Here is a 16,655-nt window from a genome sequence, read left to right as displayed (position 1 = left end):
CTGCAGTATAATAGCTTCCGATTGAGTTTTTATGCTTTAGTTAGGATGTATGCAGATTTTTATCGATATCTAGGGTGTATTTAACTCTCTTCGCAGATTAGGGATTTAGTTGAGCACCTCTAGATGGGCCAGACACGTTTTCCCTCTTCGGATATAGGGTTAGACGTTGTCGGGTGCCTGAGGTGGTCTCCCTAATAGAGAGGAGAGCTAGGGCACACTAAGTGTTCGATAAAATAGCTAGTTTAGTAAAAATGCACCATATGCATCTTTAACAGCTCAGTTAGATACATTAGGAGTATCTATTCAGTATTCTCAGTTTATTACAGCTTATATGGATCAGATATCCAATGGGTGGGCTCACACAGTCGCCTCTAGGTTTAGATAACCTAGCTCTAGGTTCAGATAACCTAGAAACAATAGAATAAGCAAGTATTAGCTATTTCGGTATTTTATTTTCAGTGGCACTGTACTGGATCAGATATCCATTGGGTTGGACTCCCATAGTCGTCCCTAGGTTTAGATAACCTAGTTAACCCTACTAAATTCGGGACTTGCAAACCCGAGTCTAGTTAGGGATGCGCGCATAGCAAGTACAGTTGTCGGGCCCAAACAGCATGATTACTATTTTCACTTATTATGAATTAGTTTTCAAAACTCAAAATTAGTTATGTTAGTTGAGTTTGAATTCAGTATCAGTTAGTTTCAGTTTAGCTCATTATATGTTCAGCCCAGTTTTTCTATGATTTGGGTATGATAGCTTTATGTTCAGTTCATGTTCACATGCTTTAGATGATAGTATGCCATGGCTAGTTTTGATTGCTATGTATTGTATGATAGTATGCCATGTTTTAGTTCAATCAATACATATTTCAAACGACATGTTTTAAAAGCATATTGCATCGAATGCATGTTTTTGTGAGATAGATGGTTTCTTACTAAGCTTTAAGTTTACAGATTCTATTTTTCCTTATACTACAGATAAAGGTAAAGGAAAAATGGACTAACAGAGGAAGCTGGAGGGCAATGCAAGGATGGTGTGTGTGGCAGGAACTGGAATAAAAGACCTTGGAGAGTTTAGCAAATTAGAAACTAGTTCTTACTTAAGACATTTTCTTATACCTTCCTTTTTATGCATTTCTAGTAGTTAAAGGTTATGAGTTGATGAACCATGCTCCATGTCATGTTGGAATGTTAGCTATAGGTTATTGGAATGTTTATTATGCATTAGTTAGTTGTTATGTGAGATCTTTGGCACGCATCAGTGCTGAAATCAGAGTTTCTGATATGAAATCAGAAACCCTGATCGGTCAGCCGACCGATCAGGAATGGGGTTGCGCCACTGGATCGGTCAGCCGACCGATCCAGACTCGAACAGAGAGTTTATGGATCGGTCAGCCAACCGATCCAGAGGCAAACAGAAACTTATGAAGTGCACTGATCGGTCTACCGACCGATCAGGGTGCTCCTGGATCGGTCGGTAGACCGATCCAGCTGCGTACAGAAGAGGGCAGAAGCACGGAGGCTCACTGATCGATCAACGTGCTCCTGGATCGGTCGGTAGACCGATCCAGCTGCATACAGAAGCTATGGATCGGTCAGCCGACCGATCCAGAGTCTCCTTCCGTGCCAATATCAAGCTGGATCGACCCCTGGATCGATCCAACAGCCCAATCGATCCATGGATCGATTGGATGCTTGATTACAGCTAGCAAGTCATCCGGGAGGCATAGATTGTCTTCCCTAGCATGTGTACAATTATTAGGTACATGTAGAGCGTTCAGTTTCAGCGTTCCCAGTAATTAGAATAGCAAAATTTTAATTAGCCCAACTTTTCGCACAGTATAGTTTAGCATTATTGTAGCGACCGGCCTTACAGCCAGTACCTAGAAGGTGGGTCGTTATAGAGTGGTATCAGAGCCAGGTTCCATACTTCCTACACACACATCAGCATTGTACCTGCAGCTTCCAAGTAAGAATACCTCTACTCTCCTTATTGTTCTTGCTTTCTAGTTACAGTTCATGTTTATATGCCTACTGCTTGTTAGTATGTGATAGTTTTAAGCATGATATCAGTAGTTATATAACTGTGATTACATTAGTTATGTTATGTTCTCTATGTCTTTAGAAATGGCACGAGGACGCCCAGCTAGAAGGGCACTAGCTACTGAGCCCCAGCAAGAGGCAGGCAGTTCAGTGCCTCCTCCGACCTTACAGCAGCAGCTAGCTGAACAGCAACAGGAAATAGCCACCTTAAAGGCTAATCAGCAGAGTACCCCCACAGTCACCCCGGAACCGAATTTGACTACTCCGGTAGTCTTGGAGGTTCCACCAGCTCAGCCTACAGCACCAGCACCAGCACCAGCAGCCCCGGCAGCGGGTCAAGCCAGAGAACTTCTCAGGCACTAGTGAACCATGGGATGCACAAGCTTGGTTCAAAACACTGGAGAGCACGATGGAGCTTCTGGACTGGCCAGAACACGAGAAAGTGAAGTGTGCCTCCTTCTGCCTGACAGGAGACGCACGGATGTGGTGGGAAAGAATCAGAACGAAGCGCCCAGTAAACCAGATGTCATGGGCTGACTTCGAGAAAGAATTCTTCGAGGAGTTCTTCCACATACGGGTTACGAACCGCCACTACGACGAGTTCACGAAGTTTCGTCAGGGCAACCTTTCAGTTGAGGAAGCCGTGAAGAAATTCAACAGGTTGGCTCGTCTATGCCCAGAGCTAGTCAGCACAGAGAAGGAACGAATCCGGTTGATGCTCAAGATGCTGAGGCCAGAGATAGCAGTGAACGTGGCTGGTGGCATACATAGGCCACAAACCACAGAGGAGCTAGTGAGCAGTGCCTTGACCATGGAGCATTACCAGAACAGCATAAAGCAGCAAAAGCAAGTCTCCTCAGAGCCCAAAGGCCAAGGAAACTCTCACGCTCAAAAACAGCAAGGCCACAGCTCTAACTGGAAAGGAAACTCCAACAGCAAGCGCAGATCAGGAAGTGACCCAAAAGGAGGACCATCTAGCAAGCGACCCAGTTATCCAAAGTGTGCTACTTGTGGAAAATTCCACCCAGGGGTTTGTCGCAAGGGCACACGAGGATGCTTCGAATGTGGACAAGAAGGGCACATGGCCAAGCAATGCCCGAACAAGACCGGTCTTCCTCAGCCACAGCAGATTCAGTATGCAGGCCAGCCAGCTCAGTTATATCAGATGCAGGCCGCTCTAGAAGGTCCACTTATCAACCAAGGCAGACTAGAAGCCCCTCCAGCTATGGCGAATGCGAGGATCTACTCACTCACCAGAGAGGATGTAGCCAATGCCTCGACAGTTGTCACAGGTCAGATTAGCATTTTTCAGTATAGTGCTACTGTTCTATTTGATACTGGGGTAACCCATTCATATATAGCCAGGGTGTTCTCCGAAAAGTTAGAAATACCCTCAGAAGCACTCAGTGGTCAATTTTTGACGACACTACCTTCAGGAGAGATCATGGCATCCACGCACTGGCTCAGAGCAGTGCCAGTCATTATAGCAGACAGAGAGCTCTTTTGTGATCTGATAGTGCTAGAAATGACCGACTATGACGTTATCTTTGGAATGAACTTTCTGATCAGATACGGTGCTACCATAGAGTGCCGTAAACAGAAAGTCATCTTCCAACCTGAAGCGGCAGTGCAATTCGAATACAGCGGGGAACCAAAGAGAAAGGCCAAGAGGTTTCTCTCAGCTATGAAAGCACAGATGCTACTGGATTCAGGATGTACAGGATTCCTAGCACATGTAGTCAACGTCAGCCAGGACAAGAACCAACAGCTAGCAGAGGTTCGAGTCATATGTGACTACCCAGCAGTCTTCCCTGAAGAGTTACCAGGCTTAGCACCAGACAGGGAGATTGACTTTGAGATAGAGCTCATTCCCGGTACAAATCCTATCTCCAAAGCGCCTTATCGCATGGCTCCAGCAGAACTGAAGGAACTTCAGGAGCAACTACAGGAGCTGCTCGACAAGGGTTTCATACGCCCGAGTCACTCGCCATGGGGAGCACCTGTATTGTTCGTGAAGAAGAAGGATGGAAGCATGCGACTGTGTATAGACTACAGATCACTGAACCAAGTCACGATCAAGAACAGGTATCCCCTTCCCAGAATCGATGATCTGTTCGACCAGCTGAAGGGAGCAGCAGTGTTCTCTAAGATAGATCTCAGATCAGGTTATCATCAGGTGAAGGTCAAAGAAGGGGACATACCGAAGACAGCCTTCAGAACCAGATATGGACACTACGAGTTCGTAGTCATGCCCTTTAGCGTGACCAATGCTCCAGCTACATTCATGGATCTCATGAACAGAGTATTCAGGGAGTATTTAGATAAGTTTGTTATTGTGTTTATCGATGACATTCTTATCTATTCAGGAACTCAGGAAGAACATTCAGAGCACCTAAAACTAGTATTGCAGACCCTTCAGCAGAACCAGATATACGCCAAGTTCACGAAATGTGAATTTTGGTTAGATCAAGTGTCCTTCCTGGGTCACATCATCTCAAAGGATGGTATTATGGTAGATCCCAGCAAGATACAAGCAGTAAGTAACTGGAAGAGACCTAAGAACGCCAGCGAAATCAGGAGCTTTCTGGGATTAGCAGGATATTACAGAAAGTTTGTAGAGGACTTCTCCAGGATAGCCTCCCCACTGACAACTCTTACCAGGAAGAACAGGAAATTTCAGTGGACAAAGGACTGTGAGAACAGCTTCAGCGAGCTAAAAAGGAGATTGACCAGTGCTCCCATTTTGGCTCTACTAGACAACACCAGCAGCTTTGACATCTATAGTGATGCCTCTAAGTTGGGACTAGGAGCAGTGCTGATGCAAAACGGCAAGGTGATCGCCTATGCCTCCAGACAACTCAAGGATTATGAGAAGAATTATCCCACTCATGACCTTGAGCTTGCAGCAGTAGTGTTCGCCCTCAAAATTTGGAGACATTACTTATATAGAGCTCAGTGCAGAGTGTATACAGATCATCAGAGTCTGAAGTACTTCTTCACTTAGAAGGATCTGAATATGCGACAGCGCAGATGGTTAGAGCTGGTCAAAGACTACGATATAGACATCCTCTACCATCCAGGGAAAGCAAATAAGGTAGCAGATGCACTTAGCAGGAAGTCCAGGGCTACCTTATTATCTCTAGCAGCCATGTCACCAACCCTACAGAAGGAGATCGTAGATTTCGGTCTTGAACTCATCGTTGGACAGCTCTCTACTATGACCTTAGAGTCTACCTTGCTTGGTGATATTCAGTCAGCGCAGGAGCAGGACCCTGAAATTCAGAAAATCAAGCAAGGGTTAGCAGAGACAGAAAGTAGAGAATTCAGAGTGTCCGATAGAGAGGTGTTGTATTTTGGTGACAGACTCTGTGTTCCAGATCAGGAGGAGCTACGGAGACAGATTTTAGATGAGGCTCACAAGACTCCCTATGCGATGCATCCAGGTTCCACCAAAATGTATCAAGACCTGAAGAAACATTTTTGGTGGCCCGGGATGAAGCGAGACATCGCCAGATATGTTAGCATCTGCCTCACCTGTCAGAGGGTCAAGGCAGAACATCAGCGACCAGGAGGAGTTCTGCAGCCTATACAGATTCCAGAATGGAAGTGGGAGGATATCTCTATGGATTTCATAGTGGGACTACCCAGAACCACGAATGGTTTTGATGCCATCTGGGTAATAGTCGACAGGTTGACTAAATCAGCCCACTTTTTAGCTATCAAGATATCCTACTCCATGGAGAAGCTAGCTCAGTTGTATCTCCAGGAGATCGTCAGACTTCATGGAGTCCCACGTACCATTATTTCAGACAGAGACAGCAGGTTTACATCACACTTCTGGGAGTGTGTATAGTCAGCATTGGGCACGAAGTTAAAGTTTAGCATAGCATTCCATCCGCAGACAGATGGTCAGACAGAGCGAGTAAATCAGGTACTCGAAGATATGCTCTGAGCGTGTGCCCTAGACTTCAAGGGAAGTTGGTGCAAATATCTGAGCTTAGCAGAATTTGCATACAACAACAGCTATCAGGCCACTATCGGCATGGCACCTTATGAGGCTCTCTATGGGCGGAGGTGTAGATCTCCAATCTGCTGGTATGAGAGTGGTGAACAGAAAGAGCTAGAGCTTGAGACGGATCTAGTAGCGAGATACCACACTATCAGAGATCCGGAGGATAGAGATAGCTCAGGCCGTCGGAAGAGCTATCTTGATACAGCAGACCCCTAGAGTTTTCAGTTGGGGATACAGTTTTCCTCAGAGTAGCTCCCATGAAGGGAGTCATGCATTTTGGGAAGAAGGGCAAGCTAGCTCCCAGATATGTGGGACCATACCTTATCACGAAGAGAGTGGGCAAGGTGGCATATGAGCTAGAGCTACCTCAGGAGATGTCAGCTGTCCACAACGTATTTCATGTCTCCATGCTGAAGAAGCATACCCCAGATGCCACCCAGGTGATTGAGCCCCAGTCGGTACAGATCCGCGAATACCTCAGCTATGATAGTCGGCCTATTCAGATAATAGACCGAGCAGTTAAGAAATTGCGGAACAAGGAAGTACCATTAGTCAAAGTCATTTGGCACAATCACACAGCAGAAGAGGCAACTTGGGAGACAGAGGCCAGCATGAGACAGAAGTACCCAGAATTGTTTTAAGTTCGGGGACGAACTTTTTATAAGGTATGGGGGATTGTAATGCCCAAAAATTCACAAACTTGCATTAGAATTATTCTATGATTTTTCTGGAATTTTTAGATATTTTTCCGGAAATTTTCCGAGTAGCGGAAGTAGCAAAAATAATTGGAACCGTAAAATAGCTTAGGCGGGAATCAAACCCGAGACCTATGGTTTACGGATAAGTTTAGTAACCGGTGAACCCAGCAGGGCCGTGCTGAAAGAAAGGAGAACCAAATATATTTATATTAGAGTTAGGTTCATTAAACCACTTAATATAAATAATAAACCTAAGATGGAGTTGGGTTATTTTATTTTGGATCGGCAATTCCTTCTCCTCACCCTAACCTCACGCCGCCCACTCTCCCTCTCCTTCTCTCTCGGCGCCCAAGCCCCAAGGGCCAAGGGAACTTTTTCCGGCGAGATCTTCGATACGAGGACGTTCCCCTTCGCGAGAAGAACACGTAGACGCGAGCGGATCGTCGAGAAGATCATCTCCACCGGAAACCTAGCGATTAGAATCGTAAGAAATTACGAATAGGAGGTAAGAAACCCCTCACCTACAGTATAATAGCTTCCGATTGAGTTTTTATGCTTTAGTTAGGATGTATGCAGATTTTTATCGATATCTAGGGTGTATTTAACTCTCTTCGCAGATTAGGGATTTAGTTGAGCACCTCTAGATGGGCCGGACACGTTTTCCCTCTTCAGATAGGAGGTTAGACGTTGTCGGGTGCCTAGAGGTGGTCTCCCTAATAGAGAGGAGAGCTAGGGCACACTAAGTGTTCGATAAAATAGCTAGTTTAGTAAAAATGCACCATATGCATCTTTAACAGCTCAGTTAGATACATTAGGAGTATCTATTCAGTATTCTCAGTTTATTACAGCTTATATGGATCAGATATCAAATGGGTGGGCTCCCACAGTCACCTCTAGGTTTAGATAACCTAGCTCTAGGTTCAGATAACCTAGAAACAATAGAATAAGCAAGTATTAGCTATTTCGGTATTTTATTTTCAGTGGCACTGTACTGGATCATATATCCATTGGGTTGGACTCCCACAGTCGTCCCTAGGTTTAGATAACCTAGTTAACCCTACTAAATTCGGGACTTGCAAACCCGGGTCTAGTTAGGGATGCGCGCATAGCAAGTACAGTTGTCGGGCCCAAACAGCATGATTACTATTTTCACTTATTATGAATTAGTTTTCAAAACTCAAAATTAGTTATGTTAGTTGAGTTTGAATTCAGTATCAGTTAGTTTCAGTTTAGCTCATTATATGTTCAGCCCAGTTTTTCTATGATTTGGGTATGATAGCTTTATGTTCAGTTCATGTTCACATGCTTTAGATGATAGTATGCCATGGCTAGTTTTGATTGCTATGTATTGTATGATAGTATGCCATGTTTTAGTTCAATCAGTACATATTTCAAACGACATGTTTTAAAAGCATATTGCATCGAATGCATGTTTTTGTGAGGTAGATGGTTTCTTACTAAGCTTTAAGCTTACAGATTCTATTTTTCCTTATACTGTAGATAAAGGTAAAGGAAAAATGGACTAACAGAGGAAGCTGGAGGGCAATGCAAGGATGGTGTGTGTGGCAGGAACTGGAATAAAAGACCTTGGAGAGTTTAGCAAAATTAGAAACTAGTTCTTCCTTAAGACATTTTTTTATACCTTCCTTGTTATGCATTTCTAGTAGTTAAAGGTTATGAGTTGATGAACCATGCTCCATGTCATGTTGGAATGTTAGCTATAGGTTATTGGAATGTTTATTATGCATTAGTTAGTTGTTATGTGAGATCTTTGGCACGCATCAGTGCTGAAATCAGAGTTTCTGATATGAAATCAGAAACCCTGATCGGTCAGCCGACCGATCAGGAATGGGGTTGTGCCACTGGATCGGTCAGCCGACCGATCCAGACTCGAACAGAGAGTTTATGGATCGGTCAGCCGACCGATCCAGAGGCAAACAGAAACTTATGAAGTGCACTGATCGGTCTACCGACCGATCAGGGTGCTCCTGGATCGGTCGGTAGACCGATCCAGCTGCGTACAGAAGAGGGCAGAAGCACGGAGGCTCACTGATCGGTCTACCGACCGATCAACGTGCTCCTGGATCGGTCGGTAGACCGATCCAGCTGCATACAGAAGCTATGGATCGGTCAGCCGACCGATCCAGAGTCTCCTTCCGTGCCAGTATCAAGCTGGATCGATCCCTGGATCGATCCAACAGCCCAATCGATCCATGGATCGATTGGAATGCTTGATTACAGCTAGCAAGTCATCCGGGAGGCATAGATTGTCTTCCCTAGCATGTGTACAATTATTAGGTACATGTAGAGCGTTCAGTTTCAGCGTTCCCAGTAATTAGAATAGCAAAATTTTAATTAGCCCAGCTTTCCGCACAGTATAGTTTAGCATTATTGTAGCGACCGGCCTTACAGCCAGTACCTAGAAGGTGGGTCGTTACAACAAGTCTACTTCAGTACCAACAGTACAAGATGAAGTACCACAAGAGACTACAACACGTGTCACACATGATACACAACCACAGACGGTGCCTCGTCGTAGTGGGAGGGTTGTAAGGCAGCCTGAGAGATTTATGTTTTTGGGAGAGTCTTCGGACTTGATCCCGGGTAAACATGAACCTGATCCCCGGACATATGATGAAGCACTCCAAGATATAGATGCAGTATCTTGGCAAAAGGCAATGAATTCTAAAATAGAGTCTATGTACTCTAATAAGGTCTGGGAGCTAGTAGAACCACCTGATGGTGTAAAAGTCGTTGGATGCAAGTGGATCTACAAAAGGAAAAGAGGGATAGATGGGAAGGTAGAAACCTTCAAAGCAAGGCTTGTTGCGAAAGGGTATACTTAGAAAGAGGGAATCGACTATGAGGAGACTTTTTCACCGGTAGCCATGCTTAAGTCTATCCGGATACTCTTATCCATTGCCGCTCATATGGATTATGAGATTTGGCAAATGGATGTCAAGATAGATTTCCTTAATGGAAGTCTTGAAGAAAACATCCATATGAAGCAACCAGAAGGGTTCATTGAAAAGGGCAAAGAGCATCTAGTGTGTAAGCTCAATCGGTCCATTTATGGACTGAAGCAAGCTTCAAGATCTTGGAACATCCGGTTTAATGAAGTAATCTAGTCATATGGATTTATTCAGTGTCCGGATGAGTCTTGTGTATACAAGATGTGTAACGGAAACGTAGTGGTATTTCTTGTACTATACGTAGATGATATTTTGTTAATTGACAACAATGTCAAGGTATTATCAGACGTAAGGGTATGGTTGTCCAAACAATTTGATATGAAGGACTTAGGAGAATGTGCACACATTCTTGGGATCAAAGTTATAAGGGATCGCAAGAAAAGAATGTTGTATCTATCCTAAGCTTTATATATAGATACAATCCTTGCTCGTTTTAGCATGCAAAACTCCAAGAAAGGTTTCTTACCTTTTAGGCATGGAGTAGCCTTATCTAAAGAGATGTCCCCGAAACCATCAAAGGAGATTGAGGACATGAAGGCAGTTCCTTATGCTTCGGCTGTAGGAAGCCTTATGTATGCAATGCTGTGTACGAGACCTGATATCTGTTTTGCCGTGGGCATGGTTAGCAGATATCAGAGTAACCCTGGATAAGGGCATTGGACTGCGGTAAAGCATATATTAAAGTACCTGAGAAGTGTAGGACCGTTGGGCCGGCTAGAAGGGGGGGTTGAATAGCCCTGAATAAAACACAACCCTTTCTCGAACAATTAAGCTAACACTTGAAAAATAGATTAAGCAGAAAATAAAGCATAAAAAATGAGGCACCGGATTTAACTTGGTTACAACCGGGGAGGTTGTTAATCCAAGGAAGATGATTGCACTAAGAACTCCTTCAGGTGGAGAAGCCTCGTTTACAGCAGTGTAGGCACAAAAAGAAAGAAACTAATCAAAGCAGTGGAAGCACACAAGTGTTGTTACAATTTCTGAACTGATTATTAGCTTCTGGACCAAGGCTATATTTATAGCCTTGGTCGGGGTGCCTGGAAGGATTCCGGGCGCCCTGGGGGGATAAAACTTTATTCCCCAACGTTCAGATCGCGTAAATCGCGATCTTGGTCAAAATCAGGGTCCGGGCGCCCGGAAGGGTTCCGGGCGCCCCGGAGGGCTCCGGGCGCCCCGAACTGTTCCGGGCGCCCCGGAGCCCAAAGTCAACAGCCGTTGACTTTTTCGTTCGGGACCTCTTCTCTGGTTCAGTCCCGCCTCGGTCCGGTTCTTCTCCTCCGGATCCGCTCACTTGGGTGATCTCTGCCATCCGGAAAAGGGCTCACCCGAACCCAACTTCCGGTCTTCTCGAGCGGGCTTCCCTCCGGCTTCTCGTCCCTCGGAATTGCCGCGTGTTTCTTTCTCGTCATCCAGCGTACTCATCCGCAGTCTTCGTCCCTCGGTCGTCGACCTTCTCGCTAGCTGCGTCTCTTGCTCCCCGAGCAATCTTTCGCTCCGGCTTCTCGTCCCTCGGAATTGCCGCGTGTTTCCTTCTCGTCCGCCAGCGTACTCATCTGTAGTCTTCGTCCCTCGGTCGTTGACCTTCTCGCTAGCTGCGTCTCTTGCTCCCCGAGCAATCTTCCGCTCCGGCTTTCGTCCCTCGGAACCACCCTGCGCTTCCTTCTCGTCTGCCGGTGTACTCTTCCGCAGCACCGCGTCCCTCGGACTGCCATCCTTCTCGCTAGCTGCGTCTTCCGCTCGACTACCTGTGTTCCTAAGCTCCTACACGCTTAGACACAAGGTTAGTAACAAACAGGACCTAACTTAACTTGTTGATCACACCAAAACAACCTTGGGGTTCCAACAAGAAGGACAAGAGATTATATGATAGTTTACCAAGCAGACGATTTGCTCCCTGTGGGTTACACGGATTCGGACTTCCAATCAGATAGGGACAATAGTACGTCAACATCAGGCTATGTGTTTACTCTAGGAGGTGGAGCCATTGCATGGAGGAGTGTTAAGCAGAAATGCGTCTCGAACTCAACCATGGAAGCTGAGTATGTGGCAGCCTCTGAGGCAGTTAAAGAAGCTGTATGGCTTAGGAACTTTCTAATGGACTTAGATGTGATTCCTGGTTTACCCAAGATCATCACAATTTATTGTGACAATAGCGGTGCAGTTGCAAACTCGAAGGAACCACGAGCTCATAAGGCAAGTAAACATATAGAGCACAAGTGCCACCTGATAAGAGACATCGTCAAGCGAGGAGAAGTTGTCGTTGCCCAGATTGCATCAGAAGATAACCTAGCAGATCCTTTCACAAAGGCCCTTCCGGCGAAAGCTTTTGATCGGCATGTGGAGGGGATGGGAATCAGATGTAAGGCAACAGATGTGGCAGCTTAGTCTTTTAGTATAAGTGGGAGATTGTTAGAGTGTATACTAAAAGCCTAGCTTTTGTAAACATTTATTTGTTGAAATAAAAGAATCATATTGGTCAATATTTGCATTTATTTGTTAAATGTAATTGTTCAATTAATTTATATAGTAGATAACATGGAGTGTGGTGTCACACTCAGAAGATCATATTGTCGGTACTCTATAAATTATAAACAAGTTGCTCATGACTAAGATGGAAAGGAACAAACCATCAGAATAGTCGTAGTGTAATTAAGTATTAGTTTATCTTGACTAATAAATTACACTGATACACTTTAAGTGTATTGAGTAGGACCATTTAGGTAAGTTCTTTTTGTACTGACTTAGTAAAAGAACTAGACCTTAGTTATTATGGAAGTGTGTGCTCTTAATCCTAATATAATAACAAGCACATATATTTAATATTTATTTCTTTGACTTATCAAAGGGTGAGGTTTAGCTCGATAAATCAATATGCCCGATAAGTTGGGAAATGATATTACTTATAGTGTGTGTTGTTGATTATAGAAGGAATCTGTGTCCTAATTATCTAGGTTGAGAATGCCCCCAAGAGGAGCTCATAAGGATTGCCATGTTAAACCCTGCAGGTGGACCTAGTCCGACATGACAATAAAGTTGAGTGGTACTACTCTTGGAGCTAGATATTAATTAAGTGAGTTGTTAGTAACTTACTTAATTAGTGGGCATTCGTAATCTTAAACATAGGGAGACTAACACACTCATGATAAGAAGGAGCCCATAATGTAATTTGGGATTAGTGCGGTAATAACTCTCTAGTGGAATGAGTTATTATCGATGAACTTGAGTTGTGTGTTCGGGGCGAGCACGGGATACTCAAGCTCATCGGAAGGACAAAACCAATTTCTCCTCTAGGTCCCTATCGTAGCCTCATTATAACCTCAAGTCCATCCAAATGTAAGACTCTTCTTGGTGTACAAGAAGTGGGCCGGTCCAATGCTTGGTGACCAAGCAAGGGTCGACCACATCCTCTCCTATAGGGGTCGACCCTTTGCTTGGTTACCAAGTATGAAGGGGTCGACCACAATATTCAAACAAGGAGGGTTGTTTTTGAATTTTTAAAATCTTCTCTTTGTAGAAAACTATAAGTTTTAAAAGAGAGATTTTAATTTTAAAAACTTTCCTTATTTGAATTTGACCACATGTTTTAATAGAGAGTTTTAAAAGTTTTAAAACTTTCCTTTTTTAACCATCCTCATGGTTTAAGAAAAAAAAAAGGAAGATAAGTTTTAAAATTAAAAATTTTCTATCATCATGTTAAAATAGGAAATTTTGTAAGAGAAGTTTTAAATTTTAAAACATGGTTTTAATTTTTAGAACTTTTCTTTTTTAACTTCTATTTTAGGAAAGAGAGCATGTAAAATTTTATAAGAGTTTTTCTTGTAAAATTTTATAAAAATAAAATTCCTTTTTCCCCTTGATGAGGTGGCCGACCACCTTGCTTGGTGCCCAAGGAAGTGGTCGGCCATATTAATTTAATTAAAATCATCGCAATATTAAAATTAGTGATTGATTCAATAAGAGGAAAGAAAAGGAAAAATTAAAAGGGAAAAGGAAAAACTCTTGGATGATTTTATTTTTTGTAAAAAATTTTTCCTTATTTACCTTGGGCAAGTAATATAAAAGAAGGGGTAAGGGGGCTTCATGGGTGACAACTCTTATTCTCTTGCTTGGAGATCTCTTGGTGGCCGACCCTCTTCCTTCTCCCTTTCCCTTTGCTCTCTTCTCCTTGGTGGTGGTGGTGGCCGAATTCTAGAGGAAGAGGATGGACTCTTTTGGGTGGTGTTCATCTTGGAGGATCGTCGCCCACACGACGTCCAAGGCGAGGCGAGGAATACGACAGAAGATCTCGAGGTCATTAGCTTACAAAGAGAAGGTATAACTAGTAATTTTCTTCCGCATCATACTAGTTATTTTCTTTGTAAGAATTCTAAATACAAGAGGCAATTAGATCTAGTTTATCGAATTTATTTTTCGATTTTGTGTTTTCTTCTTTTTCGAATTTGTGATTCGATTGTTCTTTTTGGTTAACCTAGAGTTATTTAAGGAAATAAATATTAGCTTTCCTTAAAAGGCTTTGCCTAGGCGGTGGTGGTTGCTCCCATATCCAAGATGGCCTTGTGCCTCGCCATGCAGTCCTGGAAGCTAATTTTGGAAATTAATATTTATAGAATTAATAACTTAGGTAGATTTGAATCAATAGTGTTAAGTTCTGCTTGCAATTCAAATCTAAACCATTAAGAACAGATAAGTTAAATTTGGAATCAATGATGTTAAGTTCCGTTTGCGATTCCTAATTTAACTTCTAAAGAATACAATAGGTTATTTAAGGAAAGGTTCGACACTTGTACAAAAATTTTGTACAGTGGAACCGGTACGTTTTCCTAGGACTAACCAATAGGAAGCGCCTCCAGCATTGTATAAAAGAGGAGTTCGAGCATCTCCTTCAAGAATCAACTAACAAGCGATCCTTCTACTGTGTGCTACTAAAGAAATGTTCCAGAACTGCTGTAGCAACATCCCGACAACCCGGAGCTTCAGATTTAGCATTTCTTGGTGTCGGTATAATTTTTACTACTTTTGATTGTACTTAGATTGTAATAATTTTGCGAGATATAGTTGTTGCCCACAGAAAGCGATCAACGATCGCGGGCCTTGGAGTAGGAGTCGCCCAAGGCTCCGAACAACGTAAATCACTTGTGTTCACGTGTTGTTTGTCTTATTATTTCCGCTCTATTACTTGTCGTCTTTTCGAATCCGAAACAAGTGAAAGCCACGAGCGCTATTCACCCCCCTCCCCCCCTCTAGTGCTTCTCGATCCAACAGACTCTTGTTTCTCTAAACCTAGGTTTTGATTCTTGGACCCTTGTGTTTCATTTGTGATTCTTTTAAGGGGCCTCTCCAATTTATCAAGTCTTGATCTCAAAATTTGATTTTCTCTCCATAATACCTCAACCTTAGATTTTTCACTAACACCTTGATTTTTCTTTTTCTTAGGCAAATACCTAGAATCCTTAGAGTTATTGCCTAAATTATTTTCTACCCTTCTAACCTTAGATTGAGTAGTTTTAGCATGATAGGCTACATAATTCTCCTTAATTCTATTATGCTTCCTATTTTTATGGTAAATAGCATTAAAATGATATAAATTAGAATTAACATGCTTTTACCATAATTCAAGAGGATAGACTCAATAAATGATACCTTGGGGTTTACCTTGGAAGCTCCCCCTTGACTTGTGCTTCCTCCCTTAACTTTGACCGCCTTCTTCCCCTTTGGACATTGGCTCCGATAATGTCCTTTTTGATGACACAAGAAGCACACAATGTGCTCCTTGCTTTTTTTTGTTGTGGGGGCGGTCTCCTTGGGCTTCTCCTTGCCCTTTGGTGCTACTTGGTCCTTCTTCTTGGCCAATTTAGGGCACTTACTCTTGTAGTGCCCATGTTCCCTACACTCAAAACATATGATATGATTTTTGTTATTAACCATTGAAATTTTTATACCTTTGCTTGTAGGGGTGGCGTCTTCTCCTTTTGATCCGGATGTAGAGGCTTCTTCTTGATCCGGCAATGATGGTCCACGCTCCCCCTCAATCCTAGAGGTGGAGGCTTCTTCCTCTTCATCATCGGATGTTGAGCATCTCTCAACTTTCGAATCCTCATGCACATGAAATAAGGAGTACACTCCTTTGCCTTTATCTTCGTGCTCTATTTAGGATGGATTTTCTTCTTCTTCCTCCGGTGTTGGGCACCTCTCAACCTCGGAGACATCTTCCTCTTGGTCTTGCTCCAATGAGTTTCCCTCTTTGAATTCATCTTTATTTGGTACAGTGGAGGGTGTTAGAGTGTATACTAAAAGCCTAGCCTTTTGTAAACATTTAATTTTGAAAAAAAAGAATCACATTGGTCAAATGTCTATATTTATATGCTAAGTGTAGTTGTTCAATTAATTTATATTGTAGATAACATGGTGTGTGGTGTCACACACAGAAGATCATGTTATCAATTCCTTATAAATTATAAACAGTAACTCACGACTAAGATAGAAAGGAACAAACCATTGGAATAGTTGTAGTATAATTTGATATTAGTTTATCTTAACTATAAAATTATACTAGTACACTCTGAGTGTATTGAGCAGAACTATTTAAGATAAGTTCTTTTTATACTGACTGAATAAAAGAACAAGATCTTTTGTTATTATGGAAGTGTATACTCTTAATCCTGATATAATAACAAACACATATATCAAGTATTTATTTCTTTGACTTATCAATGTGTGGGATTTAGTTCGATAAATCAAGAGGCCCGATAAGTTGGGAAATGATATTATTTATAGTGTGTGTTGTTGATTATAGAAGGAAACTATGTCCTAGTAATCTAGGTTGATGATGTCCCCAAGAGGAGCTTATAAGGATTGTCATGTAAACCCTACAGGTGGACTTAGTCCGACATGACGATAAGGTTGAGTGGTACTACTCTTGGAGTTAGA

The sequence above is a fragment of the Zingiber officinale genome, chromosome 6A (genome assembly GCF_018446385.1).
Source record: "Zingiber officinale cultivar Zhangliang chromosome 6A, Zo_v1.1, whole genome shotgun sequence".
Classification (NCBI taxonomy): Eukaryota; Viridiplantae; Streptophyta; class Magnoliopsida; order Zingiberales; family Zingiberaceae; genus Zingiber; species Zingiber officinale.
The sequence above is the reverse complement of the archived record's forward strand: the minus strand, read 5'-3'. Positions refer to the sequence as shown.